The 24,099-nt window shown below is 41.2% G+C and overlaps 1 protein-coding gene and 1 pseudogene across 1 annotated transcript in view; both read left to right on the forward strand.

Annotated features, from left to right (window-relative positions):
• Nucleotides 1-24,099, forward strand: part of LOC145991991 (dexamethasone-induced Ras-related protein 1) — a 542,058-nt gene that overhangs the window by 270,535 nt on the left and 247,424 nt on the right. The window lies entirely within an intron of this gene.
• LOC145992829 (serine/threonine-protein phosphatase 2A catalytic subunit beta isoform pseudogene) lies at nt 6,559-11,542 on the forward strand (annotated as a pseudogene).

The following is a 24,099-nucleotide window of genomic DNA, read 5'->3' on the forward strand; positions in this document are numbered from 1 at the left end:
TGAAGGACAGTAGTTGTGTCTGAAGAAGTGCTCACCAAAGTCAAGTAGCGATCCGGTGAAGGAGCATTTCAGAAATCGACAGTATTGGCCAAGCTCAGGCAGTGTTCCTGAAGGACAGTAGTTGTGTCTGAAGAAGTGCTCACCAAAGTCAAGTAGCGATCCAGTGAAAAGCAGTTCAGAAATCGACAGTATTGGCCAAGCTCAGGCAGTGTTCCTGAAGGACAGTAGTTGTGTCTGAAGAAGTGCTCACCAAAGTCAAGTAGCATTCCGGTGAAAAGCAGTTCAGAAATCAACAGTATTGGCCAAGCTCAGGCAGTGTTCCTGAAGGACAGTAGTTGTGTCTAAAGAAGTGCTCACCAAAGTCAAGTATCATTCCGGTGAAAAGCAGTTCAGAAATCGACAGTATTGGCCAAACTCATGCGGTGTTCCTGAAGGACAGTAGTTGTGTCTGAAGAAGTGCTCACCAAAGTCAAGTAGCGATCCGGTGAAAAGCATTTCAGAAATCGACAGTATTGGCCAAGCTCAAGCAGTGTTCCTGAAGGACAGTAGTTGTGTCTGAAGAAATGCTCACCAAAGTCAAGTAGCGATCCGGTGAAGGAGCATTTCCGAGATCGACAGTATTGGCCAAGCTCAGGCAGTGTTCCCGAAGGACAGTAGTTGTGTCTGAAGAAGTGCTCACCAAAGTTAAGTAGTGATCCGGTGAAAAGCAGTTCAGAAATCGACACTATTGGCCAAGCTCAGGCAGTGTTCCTGAAGGACAGTAGTTGTGTCTGAAGAAGTGCTCACCAAAGTCAAGTAGCGATCCGGTGAAAAGGAGTTCAGAAATCGACAGTATTGGCCAAGCTCAGGCAGTGTTCCAGAAGGACAGTAGTTGTGTCTGAAGAAGTGCTCACCAAAGTCAAGTAGCGATCCGGTGAAAAGCAGTTCAGAAATCGACAGTATTGGCCAACCTCAGACAGTGTTCCTGAAGGACAGTAGTTGTGTCTGAAGAAGTGCTCACCAAAGTCAAGTAGCGATCCGTTGAAAAGCAGTTCAGAAATCGACAGTATTGACCAAGCTCAGGCAGTGTTCCTGAAGGACAGTAGTTGTGTCTGAAGAAGTGCTCACCAAAGTCAAGTAGTGATCCCGTGAAAAGCAGTTCAGAAATCGACAGTATTGGCCAAAATCAGGCAGTGTTCCTGAAGGACAGTAGTTGCGTCTGAAGAAGTGCTCACCAAAGTCAAGTAGCGTACCGGTGAAGGAGGATTTCAGAAATCGACAGTATTGGCCAAGCTCAGGCAGTGTTCCTGAAGGACAGTAGTTGTGTCTGAAGAAATGCTCACCAAAGTCAAGTAGCGATCCGGTGAAGTAGCATTTCAGAGATCGACAGTATTGGCCAAGCTCAGGCAGTGTTCCTGAAGGACAGTAGTTGTGTCTGAAGAAGTGTTCACCAAAGTTAAGTAGTGATTCTGTGAAAAGCATTTCAGAAATCGACAGTATTGGCCAAGCTCAGACAGTGTTCCTGAAGGACAGTAGTTGTGTCTGAAGAAGTGCTCACCAAAGTCAAGTAGCGATCCGGTGAAAAACAGTTCAGAAATAGACAGTATTGGCCAAGCTCAGGCAGTGTTCCTGAAGGACAGTAGTTGTGTCTGAAGAAGTGCTCACCAAAGTCAAGTAGCGATCCGGTGAAGGAGCATTTCAGAAATCGACAGTATTAGCCAAGCTCAGGCAGTGTTCGTGAAGGACAGTAGTTGTGTCTGAAGAAGTGTTCACCAAAGTCAAGTAGCGATCCGGTGAAGGAGCATTTAAAAAAATCGACAGTATTGGCCAAGCTCAGGCAGTGTTCCTGAAGGACAGTAGTTGTGTCTGAAGAAGTGCTCACCAAAGTCAAGTAGCGATCCGGTGAAGGAGCATTTCAGAAATCGACAGTATTGGCCAAGCTCAGACAGTGTTCCTGAAGGACAGTAGTTGTGTCTGAAGAAGTGCTCACCAAAGTCAAGTAGCGATCCGGTGAAAAACAGTTCAGAAATCGACAGTATTGGCCAAGCTCAGGCAGTGTTCCTGAAGGACAGTAGTTGTGTCTGAAGAAGTGTTCACCAAAGTTAAGTAGTGATCCTGTGAAAAGCAGGTCAGAAATCGACAGTATTGGCCACGCTCAGGCAGTGTTCCTGAAGGACAGAAGTTGTGTCTGAAGAAGTGCTCACCAAAGTCAAGTAGCGATCCGGTGAAAAGCAGGTCAGAAATCGACAGTATTGGCCAAGCTCAGGCAGTGTTCCTGAAGGACAGTAGTTGTGTCTGAAGAAGTGCTCACCAAAGTCAAGTAGCGATCCGGTGAAGGAGCATTTAAAAAAATCGACAGTATTGGCCAAGCTCAGGCAGTGTTCCTGAAGGACAGTAGTTGTGTCTGAAGAAGTGCTCACCAAAGTCAAGTAGCGATCCGGTGAAAAGCAGTTCAGAAATCGACAGTATTGACCAAGCTCAGGCAGTGTTCCTGAAGGACAGTAGTTGTGTCTGAAGAAGTGCTCACCAAAGTCAAGTAGCGATCCGGTGAAAAACTGTTCAGAAATCGACAGTATTGGCCACGGTCAGGCAGTGTTCCTGAAGGACAGTAGTTGTGTCTGAAGAAGTGCTCACCAAAGTCAAGTAGCGATCCGGTGAAGGAGCATTTAAAAAAATCGACAGTATTGGCCAAGCTCAGGCAGTGTTCCTGAAGGACTGTAGTTGTGTCTGAAGAAGTGCTCACCAAAGTCAAGTAGCGATCCGGTGAAAAGCAGTTCAGAAATCAACAGTATTGACCAAGCTCAGGCAGTGTTCCTGAAGGACAGTAGTTGTGTCTGAAGAAGTGCTCACCAAAGTCAAGTAGCGATCCGGTGAAAAGCAGTTCAGATATCGACAGTATTGGCCAAGCTCAGGCAGTGTTCCTGAAGGACAGTAGTTGTGTCTGAAGAAGTGCTCACCAAAGTCAAGTAGCGATCCGGTGAAGGAGCATTTCAGAAATCGACAGTATTGGCCAAGCTCAGGCAGTGTTCCTGAAGGACAGTAGTTGTGTCTGAAGAAGTGCTCACCAAAGTCAAGTAGCGATCCAGTGAAAAGCAGTTCAGAAATCGACAGTATTGGCCAAGCTCAGGCAGTGTTCCTGAAGGACAGTAGTTGTGTCTGAAGAAGTGCTCACCAAAGTCAAGTAGCATTCCGGTGAAAAGCAGTTCAGAAATCAACAGTATTGGCCAAGCTCAGGCAGTGTTCCTGAAGGACAGTAGTTGTGTCTAAAGAAGTGCTCACCAAAGTCAAGTATCATTCCGGTGAAAAGCAGTTCAGAAATCGACAGTATTGGCCAAACTCATGCGGTGTTCCTGAAGGACAGCAGTTGTGTCTGAAGAAGTGCTCACCAAAGTCAAGTAGCGATCCGGTGAAAAGCATTTCAGAAATCGACAGTATTGGCCAAGCTCAAGCAGTGTTCCTGAAGGACAGTAGTTGTGTCTGAAGAAATGCTCACCAAAGTCAAGTAGCGATCCGGTGAAGGAGCATTTCCGAGATCGACAGTATTGGCCAAGCTCAGGCAGTGTTCCCGAAGGACAGTAGTTGTGTCTGAAGAAGTGCTCACCAAAGTTAAGTAGTGATCCGGTGAAAAGCAGTTCAGAAATCGACACTATTGGCCAAGCTCAGGCAGTGTTCCTGAAGGACAGTAGTTGTGTCTGAAGAAGTGCTCACCAAAGTCAAGTAGCGATCCGGTGAAAAGGAGTTCAGAAATCGACAGTATTGGCCAAGCTCAGGCAGTGTTCCAGAAGGACAGTAGTTGTGTCTGAAGAAGTGCTCACCAAAGTCAAGTAGCGATCCGGTGAAAAGCAGTTCAGAAATCGACAGTATTGGCCAACCTCAGACAGTGTTCCTGAAGGACAGTAGTTGTGTCTGAAGAAGTGCTCACCAAAGTCAAGTAGCGATCCGTTGAAAAGCAGTTCAGAAATCGACAGTATTGACCAAGCTCAGGCAGTGATCCTGAAGGACAGTAGTTGTGTCTGAAGAAGTGCTCACCAAAGTCAAGTAGTGATCCCGTGAAAAGCAGTTCAGAAATCGACAGTATTGGCCAAAATCAGGCAGTGTTCCTGAAGGACAGTAGTTGCGTCTGAAGAAGTGCTCACCAAAGTCAAGTAGCGTACCGGTGAAGGAGGATTTCAGAAATCGACAGTATTGGCCAAGCTCAGGCAGTGTTCCTGAAGGACAGTAGTTGTGTCTGAAGAAATGCTCACCAAAGTCAAGTAGCGATCCGGTGAAGTAGCATTTCAGAGATCGACAGTATTGGCCAAGCTCAGGCAGTGTTCCTGAAGGACAGTAGTTGTGTCTGAAGAAGTGTTCACCAAAGTTAAGTAGTGATCCTGTGAAAAGCAGGTCAGAAATCGACAGTATTGGCCACGCTCAGGCAGTGTTCCTGAAGGACAGAAGTTGTGTCTGAAGAAGTGCTCACCAAAGTCAAGTAGCGATCCGGTGAAAAGCTGTTCAGAAATCGACAGTATTGGCCAAACTCAGGCAGTGTTCCTGAAGGACAGTAGTTGTGTCTGAAGAAGTGCTCACCAAAGTCAAGTAGCGATCCGGTGAAAAGCAGTTCATAAATCGACAGTATTGACCAAGCTCAGGCAGTGTTCCTGAAGGACAACAGTTGTGTCTGAAGAAGTGCTCACCAAAGTCAAGTAGCGATCCAGTGAAAAGCAGTTCAGGAATCGACAGTATTGGCCAAGCTCAGGCAGTGTTCCTGAAGGACAGTAGTTGTGTCTGAAGAAGTGCTCACCAAAGTCAAGTAGCGATCCGGTGAAGTAACATTTCAGAAATCGACAGTATTGGCCAAGCTCAGGCAGAGTTCCTGAAGGACAGTAGTTGTGTCTGAGGAAATGCTCACCAAAGTCAAGTAGCGATCCGGTGAAGGAGCATTTCAGAAATCGACAGCATTGGCCAAGCTCAGGCAGTGTTCCTGAAGGACAGTAGTTGTGTCTGAAGAAGTGCTCACCAAAGTTAAGTAGTGATCCGGTGAAGGAGCATTTCAGAAATTGACTGTATTGGCCATGCTCAGGCAGTGTTCCTGAAGGACAGTAGTTGTGTCTGAAGAAGTGCTCACCAAAGTCAAGTAGCATTCCGGTGAAAAGCAGTTCAGAAATCGCCAGTATTCGCCAAGCTCAGGCAGTGTTCCTGAAGGACAGTAGTTGTGTCTGAAGAAGTGCTCACCAAAGTCAAGTAGCGATCCGGTGAAAAGCAGTTCATAAATCGACAGTATTGACCAAGCTCAGGCAGTGTTCCTGAAGGACAACAGTTGTGTCTGAAGAAGTGCTCACCAAAGTCAAGTAGCGATCCAGTGAAAAGCAGTTCAGAAATCGACAGTATTGGCCAAGCTCAGGCAGTGTTCCTGAAGGACAGTAGTTGTGTCTGAAGAAGTGCTCACCAAAGTCAAGTAGCGATCCGGTGAAGTAACATTTCAGAAATCGACAGTATTGGCCAAGCTCAGGCAGAGTTCCTGAAGGACAGTAGTTGTGTCTGAGGAAATGCTCACCAAAGTCAAGTAGCGATCCGGTGAAGGAGCATTTCAGAAATCGACAGCATTGGCCAAGCTCAGGCAGTGTTCCTGAAGGACAGTAGTTGTGTCTGAAGAAGTGCTCACCAAAGTTAAGTAGTGATCCGGTGAAGGAGCATTTCAGAAATTGACAGTATTGGCCAAGCTCAGGCAGTGTTCGTGAAGGACAGTAGTTGTGTCTGAAGAAGTGCTCACCAAAGTCAAGTAGCGATCCGGTGTAAAACTGTTCAGAAATCGACAGTATTGGCCACGGTCCGGCAGTGTTCCTGAAGGACAGTAGTTGTGTCTGAAGAAGTGCTCACCAAAGTCAAGTAGCGATCCGGTGAAGGAGCATTTCAAACAATCCACAGTATTGGCCAAGCTCAGGCAGTGTTCCTGAAGGACAGTAGTTGTGTCTGAAGAAGTGCTCACCAAAGTCAAGTAGCGATCCGGTGAAAAGCAGTTCAAAAATCGACAGTATTGGCCAAGCTCAGGCAGTGTTCCTGAAGGACAATAGTTGTGTCTGAAGAAGTGCTCAACAAAGTCAAGTAGCGATCCGGTGAAAAGCAGGTCAGAAATCGACAGTATTGGCCAAGCTCAGGCAGTGTTCCTGAAGGACAGTAGTTGTGTCTGAAGAAGTGCTCACCAAAGTCAAGTAGCGATCCGGTGAAAAGCAGTTCAGAAATCGACAGTATTGGCCAAGCTCAGGCAGTGTTCCTGAATGAAAGTATTTGTGTCTGAAGAAGTGCTCACTAAAGTCAAGTAGCATTCCGGTGAAAAGCAGTTCAGAAATCGACAGTATTGGCCAAGCTCAGGAAGTGTTCCTGAAACACAGTAGTTGTGTCTGAAGAAGTGCTCACCAAAGTTAAGTAGTGATCCGGTGAAGGAGCATTTCAGAAATCGACAGTATTGGCCAAGCTCAGGCAGTGTTCCTGAAGGACAGTAGTTGTGTCTGAAGAAGTGCTCACCAAAGTAGTGATCCGGTGAAGGAGCATTTCAGAAATCGACAGTATTGGCCAAACTCAGGCAGTGTTCCTGAAGGACAGATGTTGTGTATGAAGAAGTGCTCACCAAAGTCAAGTAGCGATCCGGTGAAAAGCAGTTCAGAAATCGACAGTATTGGCCAAGCTCAGGCAGTGTTCGTGAAGGACAGTAGTTGTGTCTGAAGAAGTGCTCACCAAAGTTAAGTAGTGATCCGGCAAAATAGCATTTTTTGTAGTCGACAGTTTTCACGATTTTCAGGAATCGTTCCTGCGGGACAACAGTTGTGTGAGAAGAGGTGCTTTCCAAAGTCAAGTATCGATCTGGTGAAATAATATTTCCGATTTAGACAGTTTTCACCATGGTCAAGCATCGTTCATTTAGGACAGTAGTTTGTGTAGATGGAAGTGCTCACGAAAGTCAGTAATATAGTAGATGAGATTGCGAGAGTTTTCACCAAAATCTAGGAGGTTTCATTTTTTGATAGCAAATGATAGTTATCAGTGCTCACTTAAGTCAAGCAGCGCTTCTAAGCAACAGGAAGTACGTGCGTCGCTATAGTCACCAAAATCAAATACATTTCACCGGATGGCCTGTTGGATATGTAATACCGCTAAGGCTGTCTGCAGAAATGCAATAATGCTGCACTACAGGTATTTAGATGCACGGCAATAGCTACATTTCTATTCGCACTGCTTCTACATTGGTTGAGGAAAGAATTGGTGGAGACAGTTGATAATTTGTGACGGAGACGTCTTGGTTATCGTCCCTCTATTGCAAACTAGATAACCACCATTGTCACTAACATTTTATATAATTTTAAATATGTTGTACATTTGTCTATATTATATTTTTTCATTAGATGTATGTATTCTTACAATACGTTTTTATGTGTTAGTGTTGAACCGATACAAGTGGTTTCGGTATGGGAAAGTATCTGTTGGAATTCATCTACCGATATCAGGCGATACTTTCCCGGCATATTGGTATTTCACAGGAATCTAATTATCCTGGAAATTATTCAAAATTCAAACTTTCTTTTTAATTTGCACAAATTTTGCACGAGAGACTGTATTTTTTGTTACATAACATCTATTTTAATATTCTGATGTACTTCTTGAATATTCTAAAGCAAATTTCTTTGAAAATTTATGCATATAACTGGAGAAGAATTATTACACACCAATATTTTTAACAAAATTTAATTATTACAGTTTTGAAGTATCGGTAACAGTATCGGTTCAAAGTTGTATCGGCTCAGTCCTAATTTTGTAAATATATTTTGGTTACTTGCAAACAACAAGCAGTGTTATTTGCCTAATTTTTGGTTATATCTGTTTTAGAGAGGATGCATAGCCATATAGATATTTCAGATAATAGAGTATTGAAATTCAAGAAAGTCTATTTTGCGAATCAAGGTTAATATTTATGTGATAGATAGATATATTAAATAATATATATTTAAATAGCTATAAATATTTTCTCTGAAAGTTTTCTTTCAAATGTTTTCTTTCTAAGCTTCTAAATTTGATAATAATGATTACAAGAGAATATATAAGATAGCCTCTGTAGTTTTACGACCACCATTTTGAATCCACAAATTTTGAGAGACATGTGATTTCTGGGGATATTAATTTGCATTGAGGGACGTCTGAGGAATGTTTCTACCGATTTCAGCTTACACTCTTTTCTTGCTTGTTCAACGGTACAAGAAATTGAGTATTTGAGCACAGCTGTGCTTTTACAGGGTGATTCAAAAAGGACTCTACAACTTTGAAAGCATATAGAAGTTTATTCAGATAACTTACACAGTCGGTTGAGGTGCCATTGCAAAGCAAAACACATCACGTTTTGACTCACGTAGTCCATTAGTACCGAACTCACCCACCAGTAGCGCTGTCAGCATTGTTCTTGAAAATGGCTACTTTTACTGGTGCGGAACGTGCTCTCCTTGCGTTTTGGTTACACGAGACGCAATCAGCAACTGCAGTGCAACGTAAGTTTCGTACGGAGTATCGTAAGGCTCCTCCTAGTAAGCCTACAATTTACTCTTGGCACCAAACCTTCGTTGAGACTGGTTGCATGGTCACCTCGCTCCCCAGATTTAACCCGCTAGAATTTTCTTGTGGGGTTTCACTAAAGATCGAGGTTTTGTACCACCTTTACCTGCTGATCTTGCTGCGCTGAGACTTCGAATTTACGCCGCCGCTGCAGAAGTGACGCCAAACTGGTGAAAGTCTGGAATGAAATCGACTTCAGGTGGGATGTATGCCGCATTACAATCGGTAGCCACAGCGACCCAACATGAATGTTGTATGACAAACTTGATGTGTTTTCCTTTGCAATTGCACCTCAACCGACTCTGTACGTTATCTCAATAAATATCTATGTGCTTTCAAAGTAAGTAAAGTCCTTTTTGAATCACCCTGTATACGTTTTCCTGTCTATTTAATTTTCTTATATCGTTTACTTTATTTTATCCTTTCAATGTCATTTTTACCCATAAATATTAATCAGGTTCGGTGGCTCTTGTGGTTGTTCTGAGGTTATTGATTAAAGAGTTATTCATGTCAAATAAAACTAAAGTAAATTAAACTCCGTGACCAAGCTATGCTATTCGGCGTTCTCATTGGGTGACACGTGGTCTGAATACACTATATAGCCAAAAGCCACCGGACACGCAGTGCTGTTCATTCCAAAGACACCAGACATGTAAGTAATAAGATGCCGGACCTCCCTTCGCTATTATTGCAGCATTACTCTTCGGGACAGGCTTTCCACTAAGTTCTGATATATTGCTGGTGTATTTTTTTCCCATTCGTCCTGTAGCCTCGTGAATACTTCATGGGTGATTTTCGGTCGAATGGGTCTGGCACGCAACCAACCCTCCAGATGTTCAATGGGGTTCAAGTCGGGACTTTGAGTGGGCCAGGTAAGCACATCCACCTGATTGTCCTCAAACCACGATGGAATGGCCTGTTGCCCGTTCATGGATGTTCCTTGTCAGTGTCCTTTCGTCAATTTAATCTATTCATAACTCATTCTAATCATCGCGATTAGCCACAAGTAGAGAAAATGACGTGAAATGACAAAAACACAAATTTAAAAATTATAGTGATAAACACAGCTTACGAGCAAAATGATCTCCTCTGTAGCAATTACAATAATTAATTAAAAGATGCAAATGAAGTTTTGGGCAATATTAAAAACGATACGTTTCAGTTCAAGAGCAAGAGAAATAGCATCGAAATGAAATAGCAATACATTTGGCGCTCTCTTAACCGGCCAGCACGGGACCGGACCGCTGGCCGGTTAAACGGAATTAGGGAATGGTATGCAGTAAACACCACTACACCACTTCACTTGATGAACAGAAAAAAAAGCTCACCGAGGCCTGTTCAGAGGACGCCATTCTATTTGGAATAAACACGCTCGTTTTGTACTTCCACATGTCTCCACTTCCCACATGAGTGTCGTTTCATTTACTTTATCTACCCTCGAATTTCATACGTAAAGGTGACTAAAAGCATTTAGTTTCTGGCGTCTCACATCTGTACTAACATAACTAACATTTGCAAGGAATGTTTACACGTTGTACAGAAATTACTGAGACATTACTAAGAAATGCAGCAAACCGTTCCTACTTTACCTTGTACGAAAGTTAATTGAATATTTTATGGAAATCCTTCAACGAATTATAATTATCTCTTGCATAAAAAAGCAACATACCTGTTCGTACAAAATTTGTATCACGTAATCTACGTTCTCTTTGAATTATTCCGTTACTATGCATTCGTACAATAATGTTTGGTCCGATGGATATTTTTGTAAATGTCACTATACAAAGCCGCGGTAGCTCAGTCGATCATTTTCTAGTTGAATGTGTGTTAGTTAATCAGTGTATTTTACATATGAAATTCGTGTGATTGTTGTTTATGTTTTAAGAAAAACCAAAGCATCATTAAAAGAACTTGATCAATGGATAGAACAGTTAAACGAATGTAAACAGCTAACTGAAAATCAAGTGAAAACTTTGTGCGAGAAGGCAAAGGAAATTTTAGCCAAAGAATCAAATGTCCAAGAAGTAAAATGCCCTGTGACAGTTTGCGGTGACGCCAATTTCATGATTTAATTTAATTATTCAGAATTGGAGGAAGATCACTGGACACGAACTACCTCTTCATAGGAGATTATGTAGATCGTGGCTATTATTCAGTAGAAACAGTCACTCTATTAGTAGCTCTAAAAGTGCATTATAGGGAAAGAAAAACCATTCTCCGTGGAAATCATGAGTGTAGGCAAATTACATAGGTGTATGGTTTTTATTATGAATGCCTGAGAAAATATGGAAATGCAAATGTTTGGAAATACTTTACTGATCTGTTTGACTATCTTCCATTAACGGCATTGGTTGATGGGCAAATATTCTGCTTACACGGTGGGCTCTCACCGTCAATAAATACGTTGGATCATATTCTGGCATTGGATCGCCAACAGGAAGTACCACATGAAGGTCCAATGTGTGATTTGCTCTGGTCAGATCCCGATGACAGAGGAGGCTGGGCATATCCCCTCGTGGATCAGGATACACTTTTGGTCAGGATATGTGAGACATTCAATCACTCGAATGGGCTGACATTGGTTTTAAGAGCTCACCAGCTAGTGTTGAAAGGTTACAATTTGTGTCATGACAGAAATGTTGTTACAATTTTTTCGGCTCCCAATCATTGTTATCGTTGTGGTAATCAAGCTGCTATCATGGAATTGGATGATGCATTGAAATACTCATTCCTGCAGTTTGATCAGGCACCCAGACGAGGTGAGCCGCACGTTACCAGAAGAACCCCTGACTATTTCTTGTAAGGCATATCTAAATGGGTGTACTGTACCAGCATTGCCACTGCAACGTGATGATGCAAAAAGAAAAAGTCTAAATGTCTTGGCGATTTTTCGAGCAACTCCATCGCCAAAATTTAATGTCCTTCGTGTATTTCATGTGAATCACCTAGACTTAGAACTTTGCCCCTAAAAATGCTAAGTACAAGTCGTTAGGGTGAAACGAAAAAAAAATACGAATAAAGAAAAAATCCTATCCTTGGGGCTTCAAGAAAAATTTCCCTGGACTAGATTTTCTTTGGCATAGTTATTTGCAGTGTGTGTTAGGATATTGGAGACCTTGAGACGGGTCGGATTAACCTAGAGTGTGAGGTATTTCTCTCAAAAGTGCATTTTTATATAGCCTGTAGTCACAGCCGTTATCCTCTACAATGTCTGCATTGTGTAAAATGCTGAATCATGTATGTATCAGCTCTTTTTCTTTCGTTCATAAGTTTCTCTTCATGTTTTCTGGACCAGATGATGATTTTATGTATACATGAATTACACCTGTTTTGATCTTCACCGTAATATTTGATAATACAATGTGATATGATTATCCTTACAAATAAAGTCTCAATATATATATATATATATATATATATATATATATATATATATATATGTGTGTGTGTGTGTGTGTGTGTGTGTGTGTGTGTGTGTGTGTGTATAACACACACAAAAAAAGTCTTTAGGGCGTCTGACTACCATGCGAGAGACCCGGGTTCGATCCCGGCGGGGGAGAACCGGGACTTTTTCAACCTGTTCAAGCGGCTCCGGCGCCCAGCCAGCGTCGTATAAAGTGGGTACCTGGTGGAAACTCTGGGGGGCAAAGACGGCCAGGAGCGTGCTGCTGATCACATCACCCCCTATACGCCTTCATGGCGTGGTGCAAAGCACAGGGGAGCACTTTTTTATATTTATTTTTGTACAATACTGTTCATTGCGTGATGTCAGTGGAGGCATCTCTTTGCAATAATTCGAGGGTCAATTTCACTTCACTGTCAGTACATGTAACACGTACCTCACAGGAATAGGGTTTCGGGTCAATGATGAATGTACACTAACATTAACTGAAGATTTGTTTGTTGCCATTGCAAGTTAAGTTTATATTGAATTGTACTGAATTGAATTTCATTTATATAAGTGTTGTGAACAGAGTTACACCTTTATACAACACTGTGTATTTTACATACATGCATAAAACTATTTTACAAAGTAAGGTTAGCTAAATAAAAGAGGCTTATAATAATATACATTCAGTAATACATACAATAATATATCACCACCTTAAGGCAAAATCGCGAATAATTAAGAGATTTATTGAAATAAAAAGAAGTTTTATATTGCAAAATGAAGATCAGTCTTTCCACTGTATCTGGTAGTACACATGAGTAAAAATCTCTTTCTGCAAAGGATCAAGAAATGCACAAACAAAAGTCTGCAAAACCAATATCCCCCCGCCCCCATTGCACTGATGGTGGTAATATGAGCACGCTGGTGGGGAATATGAGCAGTTGTGTTTAGTCAGTACATTTAAGGACATATACACTTAAAAATTAGTCACAGGTTAGCACTCAATGCATGCATATCATAAACAATGGCGTGCATACAGTGTACTGACTGTCGTGGTTAGGTGCATCCGTTAATGGAATACGATTTTAATTTGTTGTAGATCGTGAAGGGTCATGACTAATACACTCCTTTTTTGTTAATTTCTGAGGTTTCAAAAAGATTGTATGGCTTAGAAGCTTATCTTTCTGAAGTGCTCATTTTCCCCCGATTGCAACATTTGATGTAAGTTGGTACTACTGTGTGAGGACAAGGCACATCACTAGGATGCAATTCGTAGTGTATGAACCATTGTTATAGCTTTGTGTTACTACTTACACAGATCATTCATTGCTTAGATCTTAACTCGTAGTAGTCAAAAATAACATCAGCTGTATTTTTTAGTTATTTAGATATTGTACGCCGCTTTTCTACCCTTTGGTTAATCGCGAGGGATGAGGATGAGTGAATGATGGGACAAGCAAAAGAAGACACTCACCCCTTGACCACTGTTCGAGGCTGGAATCTCTGGCTTCGCAGCTCGTAACGCTGACCCTACGGCCACAAAGACCGGCTAACTGCACAATTCAAAATGATGGAAATATTAAAAAGAAGATGTCCATTGAGATCATAGGGTGGTTGTCGAAGGATCCGAAGGTGTCTTCGTATAGAGGCTATGCGGAAACGAATTCAGATGAAAAAATAGTTCAAATCTTCTCCACCAGTTGGGAATGTGGAGCTGAAATAAGAACAACCAGAAGTAAGATACGAAAACTTTATTTTTAGTTTATGTCAGTACAGTGTTCAATATGCAAGCCGTCAAGGTGGAAGCGTAATATACAGCGTGATTAATGATTCAACAGCAGTATGTTTTTCACTGTGATTCATATTACAGCGCATTTCAACTTGATGGTGAAAATTTGAAATATATTTTTAAAATCTGAATTCGCTTCCACATGGTCTCCATAGTGTCACCCCAATTGCATGCTTCTAACGGACTCCAGACGGCCCTGAGTGACAGAACCATAATTATAACCACCTGTTACTTGGAGGTTTTATTACTCAGAATTTACTCATTTCCGGACCCATGTTAATATAAACGTTTTCCTCCTCTACGCATTAGGAATTCATTCCTGAAATATTGCTCCGTATTTTTGTTACACCCTGTACATATATTTTTTTAAGGGTTAAATTCTGGATCCACTATTTACCATATTTTCAATGGCGGAGTTAAATCCGTATATAGCCTTTTTATTCCACTCAACCATGTACACAAATTTATACACCAGTACGTATCCATCGATGTTCTTGAAACGTTTTAATCCTATAAACCTGCCGTAAGACCTTCAGAACTCTATTACAAATGTTTTATTGGTGCTTCTTTAAGGAACCACAAATAAAACCCATTTTCATAAAGTTATCTGGTTTGCATAACTTAATTCCAGAAATCATCTTAAGACTCCATTGTTAGTGTCGGTGTGAAATTCCATCGTCTTGGCTTTCAACCCTTATTATTGGAGAAGAGGCCACTTCACAATGCCCCGATCCCCACACAGCCCGCAGAAAATCTCCCCTGAATAGACGAGGCTTCAATTGTGGAGCTGTCGCGGCTCTTCCCTCCGCGAAGAAGGACTATTCAAACTTAGTTTTAACTTCGCTGTCGGGATTCGAAAGGACGTCTTCCTTGCAACAGGAAAACGATAATGTCACCGAGGAGGAGAGAATTAATGCGGACTTAGAGAAGTGACGAAGGCAATTTTCCTCCGTCCTCCTTGTAATTTCACTCCATAATGGAATTGTTCAAATTTGCAGCAGCAGCTAGACCGTATGTGAGTTCTCGGAAAGTTGAAAAGATAAAACGCAGATTACTTTTACACTAAGGTTCCCAGCAGGAACGTCGGTAAGGTTGGCCTTCAAGCACTGCGCCCGCCCCCCCCAAAAAAACTTCCTCGTGGATGGTAGACATAATTACGGGAATGCCTCGTTAATTCGCGTATCATGATTAAATTACAATCTGTGTGACATCACTTTTACGCAAATCACAGCCAATCACAACCCTTTAAAAATACAATGCACTGAACCTCCCAACAGATACAGGAAGTATTAATGAGTTCCTTACTAGCATGGTACGATATCTTTCAAAATATCTGCAATGCACGGGAAATCAAGGGAGAAGTTACAGACCCAGGACAGTGGCTGCGATTAGGGGGGTGCATGGGAAGAGGCTGCCCCCCGCCCCTCACACACACACTTTTGCACACGCACAATTGCCTCTTAATGCTAAGCCTTTTCTACCAAGAAAAAGTAAACTGGCCTTCCCTTCCCCATAGTTTTGGCACCCAATCGCAGCTACTGACTCGGAGGGTTCAAAACCAGTCGAACGGGATGTTGTATGATATACAGTGTACTGGGTGATCCATTTACAACGCAACCCGAAGTTGGCGATAGTACTACTTTTCAACCAGAAGTGGTACACATATAATCCTTATACCAAATTGAAGCCTGGTTCATGCATATATTTTTAAACCGGGGAACAATGATTGGATTTTATTAGTGTCCACGCAGTGATGCCAGATGTAACGGCAAAGCATGAAAAATGGCACATAACACACATGTACGGACATGCCGTCGGTAATTTCCAGTTTGGTTAGGTGGATTAGCTCGGCATCTATGGCAGTGAAAAAAAATGTTCATTTCTACCGATAGCCAATCGGATGAGGCGTCTTTAAGGGGAAACTAGGAATATCATGTTTTTAGAAATGAAGACTGTGCATTGGCAACACTGCTGGTGTTTCAGTGCCACAAAAGGTGTGTTTCGAAACTGTATACATCATGCAATTGCTGAAAGCAATAAAAAGAAACTTGGAAATTTTCATGAAAATAGTGTTACTTACATGCACCTGGCAACCATGCGATGAGATTATATTTTCCCCCGCTTGGAAAGAAACAGAGGAAAGGCCAGTCGTGTTCGGTCGGCAGTGCGTATTGTTCGTGAGTGTTGTTGGTCTCCTTGTAAGGTTCATTTGTTGTTGTGTTTTGAGTTTATTCATTTACTGTTAAGTCATTTTTTTGGTGCAATGAGGTACTCTACAGAGGAGAAGGTTTTCATTATTGAACATTATTTTCGTTTCAATTCATATGCCACAGCGAGAGCAGAATTTCAAGAACAGTTTCCCAATGCTAGTCTTCCAGATAAGTCAACAATATGTAGACTTGTATCAAAATTTCGTCAGACGGGATCCGTACACGAAAAAAAACTTGGAACAGTTCAACAGCGTATTTCACAATCACCAAGGAAATCTGTACGTAAGCTTGCGGCACAAGCAAATTTACCAACAACAACGACTTTAAAAATGGTGCACCTACGCGCATATAAAGTACAGGTTGTTCAAGAACTTAAGATGCCAGACTTGGATTCCCAAAGGAAATATTACCGTTGGTTCAAATCTTTTATTCGAGACCAAGGAATCAATGTATTGGACAAGGTGTTCTTCAGCCATGAAGCTTGGTTTCATCTTAATGGTTATGTCAACAGTCAGAATTCCAGATACTGGTCAACTGACAATCCACATGTGCTGCAAGAACAATAGTTGCATCCCCGAAAGGTAGGTGTGTGGTGCGCAATGTCACGGCGCCGAATAGTCGGACCTTTTTTTTCCCACACTACAGTCGATGGCACAATATACCATGAACTTATCACGCAATTTACTTCTTTCGTGGATATTGACGAACGTGATTGTTGGTTTCAACAAGACGGGGCAACATGTCATACGTCAAATGAATCATTAGACATGTTGAAAGACTTTTTTGGTGACCGGATAATAAGTAAAGATTTATGGCCCAGTCGCTCCCCTGAAATAACATCTCCTGACTTTTTTCTATGGGGCTACTTAAAGCAAGAGGTATACAAAAATAATCCTCGAACTATACAATCGCGGAGCCATTGAGAACATTAACATTTCTACTCTTCGTGCAGTTGCTGCCAACATGGTGAAACGAGTGAACCTGTGTTTGGATGAAAGCGGCGGGCACTTCCAGTATCTGCTGTAAAGCTGAAACTTCCATTCCTGATGCATCGCATGGTTGTCAGGTGTATGTAAGAAACACTATTTTCATGAAAATTTCCAAGTTTCTTTTCTATTGTTTTCAGTAATTGCATGATGTATACAATTTCGAAACACACCTTTTGTGGCACTGAAACACCAGCAGTGTTGCCAATGCACAGTCTTCATTTGTAAAACAACGATATTCCTAGTTCCCCCTTAAAGACGCCTCATCCGATTGGCTATCGGTAGAAATGAACATTTTCTTTTCATTACCATAGATGCCGAGCTAATCCACCTAACCAAACTGAAAATTACCGACGGCACGTCCGTACATGTGTGTTATGTGCCATTTCTCATGTTTTGTAAAACATTTCATTTGCACTTCCCGTTACATCTGGTAACACTGCGTGGACATTAATGAAATCCAATCATTGTTCTCCGGTTTAAAAATATATGCATGAACCAGGCTTCAATTTGGTATAAGGATTATATGTGTACCACTTCCAGTTGAAAAGTAGTACTATCCCCAACTCCGGGTTGCGTTGTAAATGGAACACCCTGTACTACGAATATTTTTACTGAGAACGCTTGTGGTTCTTACGACCTCTCTAGATTTTGATTTTAGAAGTCACAATTACAAACATTTAAGAAATACGGTACAGTGCCTAAAAGACCAAACAAATCATCTCCATGTGTTTTCCGTTATGAAAATAGCTGAAAACTTGAAAGCGAATTAATTTATTATTATTATTATTTAGTGATCGACCAATGTTTCCATTCAGTCAGACTAACTTTTTAGCGGGTAACGCTCTATGGATACGCCCACTTTGGTCCTGATTTCTTCGCATTTATGAAATAGATTGTTTTTTCCCTCTAAGAACCACCTCCCGATTTTTTTCCCCGGGCACATCCGTTCTCCAGACAAGCCCCTTCCTCAGAATGGAGATAAGAGGACGGACGCCTTAGAAATGCCCGAAGTATATGTTGTCAAAGGGAACAATGGTCCCACACGGGGAGATTTACGGAGCCCCTCAAAGGCAACAATGGAGAGGCGAATGATGCCGCTGCTGTGGTTCGTGGATGTAATTACAGGAAGAGTCCTGGACGTCCAGGGACGCATGTGACCACCAATTTACTGCTGGATTTACATAAACTGCATGTGTGACCAAATTTCACTCCGGGTGGGAGAATTGTGGAGGCCAATCAAAGAACTCGTGTTCTGTTGAAACAGAAACGACTTAAAAAAGATTGTAGTGGAGAAGGAAAATCCCCAGTGTCTCTTAAATCCTAATTTCTTAAAATACATCTGTTGAAAATATATAGTCGTGGACGCCCACAGATATTTTTATAATAGGGAGGAAGGGGTTAAAGTCGAAAATTGAGATCTCTAGTGATAGAGGCGCCACATATTCACATGCACAGCGAAAGGTGGAAGAAAACAGGAGTAAGAAGGGAGAGAAAGAGGCACAGAGAACAGAGGAGATATGATAAAGAAACAAAGCAGAGAAATTGAAGAGATTGGAAGAAAATGAAAGACAGGGACGCACAAACACACACATACAGAAAGAGAGAGATAGAGGTTGTGATTAAATAGACAATAAAATGGAAAATAAGGGCAGAAAAAGAAGAGAGTAGTCACTAAGATAGACATGACAAAGGCAGAAAAGAAGAAAATTGATGGGTTTGAAGTCCAACCTTCTTACTTACTATGAAATGTAATATGTTTACGAGTAAATACTTGCAAGTAGGGATTCTCTATCCACTCAGGAGTGTCCACAGGGGGGAAAATAATGGCGCAGATTGCACCATCGATATGGAGAGTTCTTAGAAAAATATAAAATTAGACATGTATATATTTTCCCAAAAGGTTTACACTTTGGCAGCATGCTCCAATAAGTGCAATGAGGCGGGAGAGGGAGGAATCATAATAATTTCATACCTGCATAATTTACTTTAGCTGGTTCTAAGTCACTTTTGCTACTAGGTGCAACATATTTAATCCTTTAAATGAGAATAGGAGGAAAAATGGGAGGCAGATCAAGTAAAGTGTTCAGCGAAGCTAGGTGCAACATATTTAATCTTTTAAATGAAAATAGGAAGAAAATGGGAGGCAGATCAAGTAAAGTGTTCAGCAAAGCTAATGGAAGTGACTTTCAGTAATAGATTAGGTAGACATGCTGTCGTAATTAAATAACTTTATGGGATTATGACATGATTTTGATGAGGGAAAGGGGCGCCATTGCCCTTGGGAGGAAGGGTACCCGTGCATTCACTGCAAGAATGAAGGTAATGAAAGCAAAAACCATTTCTGACTTGTGAGAAATAGTCTCTTTCCTGTGTGTTATTTCTGGTGTTGTATTGTCCAAGAATCTATTGGTAGTAGCTGCACAGCTCATGCTGTAAGGTTTTACAACCCCAACATATCAGCTTTCTTGAATAGCTACTATATTCCTACGCGGAAGATTTTTACACGGCTGTCAATCGAACAGCCAATAGGATTCCTCACAAGCCACTTGCGTTTGTTTACATTGTCACTCTCGGACAGAGAATAGGTACGGTGTGATTGATCCGAACGCACGGAAATTGGTTCAAAGCCGTGACCACAGTCTGTGCACCATTAGTGCACGTTTGTGAACAATTTTTCCAACAAGGTAATTTTACATTATTTTAACAGTTTCATTACCGAAAAGGATAGATTTGTTCAAGATAGTGTCCACTGTATATGAATTATCTGTGCAGGCAATTTCTCGTCATTTGTGCATCCTTTGGAACGATAACATCACGAACACAAATCGCTAGGAGAACCGAACATGAACATATAACCTAACCTAAGCAAATAAGAGCAGAACGACCATCGAAAAGTTATCTTCACACCAATAGAAATAGTAGTAGTTTACACATCAAAATTTTTGGTGATCTTACCGTGTTAAATCAATAAAATTATTCTTGAAATATCTATTGCTAAAATCTGAACACGACGTACTAATTAAATAACAGTAAAAGGTTCTAAATTTCAGAAAATATGCCTCTTGACAATAGCTTGATCGATTGGTTGATTGAGTTGGTGTTTTAAGTCCACTTTATGCACAATAAGGCTAATCGGGACTGGGCCTACAGTTTAAAATGGGATCCGGGTACTTATTTATTACTTAAATGGGATAATAGTTTTAAAACAGCAACATACCACAACATTATTATAAATATAGTCATCCAGAAACAAAATAACTTGAATTAAGTTATTCTTCTATTTCTGTAAGAAAGATTAAAAATGCAACAAAGTTTGAATGTTTCTTGCTTGCCGTGACCCAAGAACGTGAGCTAGAGTGTCTCTAGAAACGTGGCTTCCAGACCTTCTCCCTAGTGAATATGCAAAGCCACAGCGAGTCTCACTCGGGCGGAAGTTCGGCCGGCCAGCCAGCCTAGCAAACTCCCAGCGGAGAAGCAAGTGGCGACATTTCCAAGGATTTCTCCTAACGAAGAAACGCGTTCAGCCGAAACGTCGCGGTCTGGGTAATTAAGGAGTCTTTCATCGAACTTCCGCGCTTTCTACTTTGCTTCTAAATCGAATATTCACGCCAGAACGTGTAGTTCCGGAAAAGTTTCCATTCAATGTAGTTTCTGTGAACAAATTTTACATGAGCGTTACTAATAGGAAAGTATTGTGAGATTGCGCCCTGTGGCAAGCATATAACTGCAAAAAGTACAACCATGAAGCCAGTCTCACACTGTGGTTAAGTAGGGCCCCACTTCCCTACCCACCTCCGACTCGAAATTACCATAAGTTGTTTTACGTCTTCAGTTCGCGAAGGCAGCGAAAGGGGTCTCACACGATCCTTAAAATCGCATCTTTAAAAATGGCGACTACACAAACACGGTATACCACTTCGCAAGTTTAGATGCTAATAACTGCTGAAGATTTGGGAAAATAATGTTTTCTCTTAAAAGAATAAGAGAATAACATTGGCACTGTTGAAGAATATAGCACATGTAACCCGTGGCAGTGAATGTGAGTGTATAACAGTTACTGCAAGTTGATATACCACTTTACGGACACACTAGCATAAAGTTGTATTACCCGTATATTACGATAGAAGTTGTATATTCTAATGAAACTCTTCTCGTACAGTTTTGAAATATATCCTCCAATACCAACTAATCAATTAAATTACACAAACTTCACAACATTGAAAGTGCGAAAATTGTGGTGTTTACATAGACATTATAAGTTACCATATTATATTTATATTTCATTGTTACTTCTTTGCTCCTAAAATACTTATTGTGAAATTTACTTTGAAGTCCATTAAGAACTAATTACAATTCATAACTTATATATCATTACAACACTAGCAGATTTATTTACTGCGATGCTACACACAGAACAGTCTATTTGTTACAGCCAGCCAACATATATGAAGGGCCAGGGGGAAAAACGATGAATGTTCATTCGAGACGATTTGCCAGGAAATGAAAAACAAGTATTTCTATTCATACTCGTATATACGTGAATATATATCCAAAAATAATAATGCGTTTTTCAGGTACTTCTCACCGTTTCCCAACCAAGGCCGTTCTCATTCTTATAGTATAGATTCAGAGCTATCAGATGGCGCTGCGATCTCAAAATGGGCGAAAAATCGACATTCATCGTTTTTCCCCCTGGGTCTTCATATGTATGTGGCTCTTCAGTGTTTAGTTTACTTCAAAATAAAATAGTATTCGCGTCTGTTGTGAAAGTAAAATAACAGTATCTCAGTATGAAATTTAGATATACGAACTATTTATTTAAAACAATAATAATTACTAGACTCTTCACTCAACAAATAAAATATTCGCCCCCAATCATTAAGGCATTTCCTTTAGCATTTTTTCTAGCATAAATGCGAAGTAAAAGCTTCCAAAAATCTTATAGCAGATAGATAGTACTTTACAAGCAACGCAAGCATCTCATGTAACTTTTCGGCTAGCTTTTGCGATTACAATGTATAACATATACAGCATGAAAGGCACGTCGAGTTACACCATCTATGTTGAGTGCACGGTGTTTACATTTGAAACAACTAAAGTATTCTTTCATACGTTTACAGTAAACGTTGTAAAGTATGTATTTAAGCAGCGCCATTGTTTTGTACCTAATAACGTTTTACAAGAAACGTTATTCCTCTCGGTTGAATAGTTATCGGCTTTTAAAAATGTGAAGTGATACATTGTTTACATCTCACGCGGCCGCCATTACAACTGCACTCGTGACCTAGAGTTCGCTTCTGATTGGATATGTTTCCTACTTCAGTTGCCAGTGTGCTCCTCAATTCTGATTGGTAGTTCTATGGTATTAACGATGGATTTAGAGACTGTTTCTAATTCTGTCGGGAACTGAATAAGAGAAAGCTCTCACACGATCGTTAAGTAACGAAGATAGAAGTTGATGGCTAAGTGAAGACGTACCTAACTGCTGTGTGAGACTGGCGTTAATGCCATTGTTTTTATGAACGTGGTCTCTTCTTGTGTTGAAGTTATAGTTCTCTTTCTATTAGCAAAATTAACTGTTCCAAAAGTTTGAGGAAACCGTGAGCAACTAACTTAAAGATCCAAATCTTGGATCTTCTTACAAGATTAAGGTTTAAAGAGGCAGAAAAGTGCTTTTAACTGTCCACAATAAATAACCAGCCTATATTTATTTTAACTGCGCCAGTGCATACAAATCATAAACTTTTTCAATACTGTATCGCATAGACACATTTGAGTTTTTGTTATTTAGCGACGCTTTTCTACCACATTTGACTAATCGCGATGATAAGGATGAGTGCTGATAAACGACACCAGGCCGTGACTCGTACCCGGAAACTTTAGTGACGAGATCGAAAATCGAGCTCTTAATGAACGTTGGAAGCGGCCCCGGCGCCCACCCAGCGTCGAATGGCATGGGTACCTGGGGGAAACCCTGGGCGGTAAAGGCGGTCAGGGGCGTGATGCTGATCACATCACCCCCACTCACGACCGGATCAAGAAAGTGTGGGGCTACCCCCACACTCCCAATGCGCCTTCGTGGCGTGGTGCTAAGCACAGGGGAGCACTTTACCTTTTTTACCTTTATAGTTCGACACCGCCGTTAAATCGCCACAGCTATTCAATCGAGTCCTAATTTTAAGGAGAGAATAATATGTATTTGCTCGAAACGTAGGACGTAGAGAGAAAGGGTTTGATGTTCCTGTGGGTGACAGGTTGCATAACTCTGCGTCTTTTCTCATTTTTCCCTCACGATTTAAAATTCTAAGTAATTCTTATTGACGACATTCGATGACGTCAGCTACTGGTGCACCCTCGTCAATAAATAAATTTGAACATTAACGCGGTGAGTTCGAAACCGAGGAAAGTGCAAAATATCCTCCCACCCAACCCAATAAACCGACAATTAATATTTATAGTTGAGTGCCCAGACCTTAGTGTGATTCCTTTGTTTCCCAGGTTGGCGTTTTAATGAGTGGCTTAAAAATAGATTCGAGTTTTTCACCGAACTCAATATCCATGTCTGGTTCCTCCGTCCTCAAATTGTTTTGGAGCTTCATGGTGACGTCGCACTTTAATTTTCTCCTTCAAGACGGCAATTTCTGAAGTTTCTAGGTAATTGTGCGCTGGAATAAAATAAAACTGGCGAAGATGATAAATGAAATAGCAGGGCAACGACCTACGTGTGAGTGCTTCATCGAAGAGCGTTTTCTGCCTTCTCGTTGGATATGTATTTAATTGTATTCCGGCAGTATTGCTTACACTAATACGACTTCCTCAAGCTTCATTTTATAGCTTTCGTTCAATCGATTTTTGTATTTTATGAAGCTAGTATATGTCGTCGAACTAATCAACCTATTTTCGGTGAGTCTGATCATACACAATGGGACAAGACGGCGAGCCTATAATGGACTCAGCCACCGATTGGGGAGCCCAAAACGGACGCAGTGACCAATTAGTGAGCTTGAAAATGTACTCAGTGACCAATTGGGGAGCCTAAAGAGGACCCAGCGACAAATTAGTGAGCTTGAAAATGTACTCAGTGACCAATTGGGGAGCCTAAAGAGGACCCAGCGACCAATTAGTGAGCTTAAAAATGTACTCGGTGACCAATTGGGGAGCCTAAAG

Source organism: Lepisma saccharinum, chromosome 9 (genome assembly GCF_977018435.1).
Source record: "Lepisma saccharinum chromosome 9, izLepSacc3.1, whole genome shotgun sequence".
NCBI classification, from domain to species: domain Eukaryota; kingdom Metazoa; phylum Arthropoda; class Insecta; order Zygentoma; family Lepismatidae; genus Lepisma; species Lepisma saccharinum.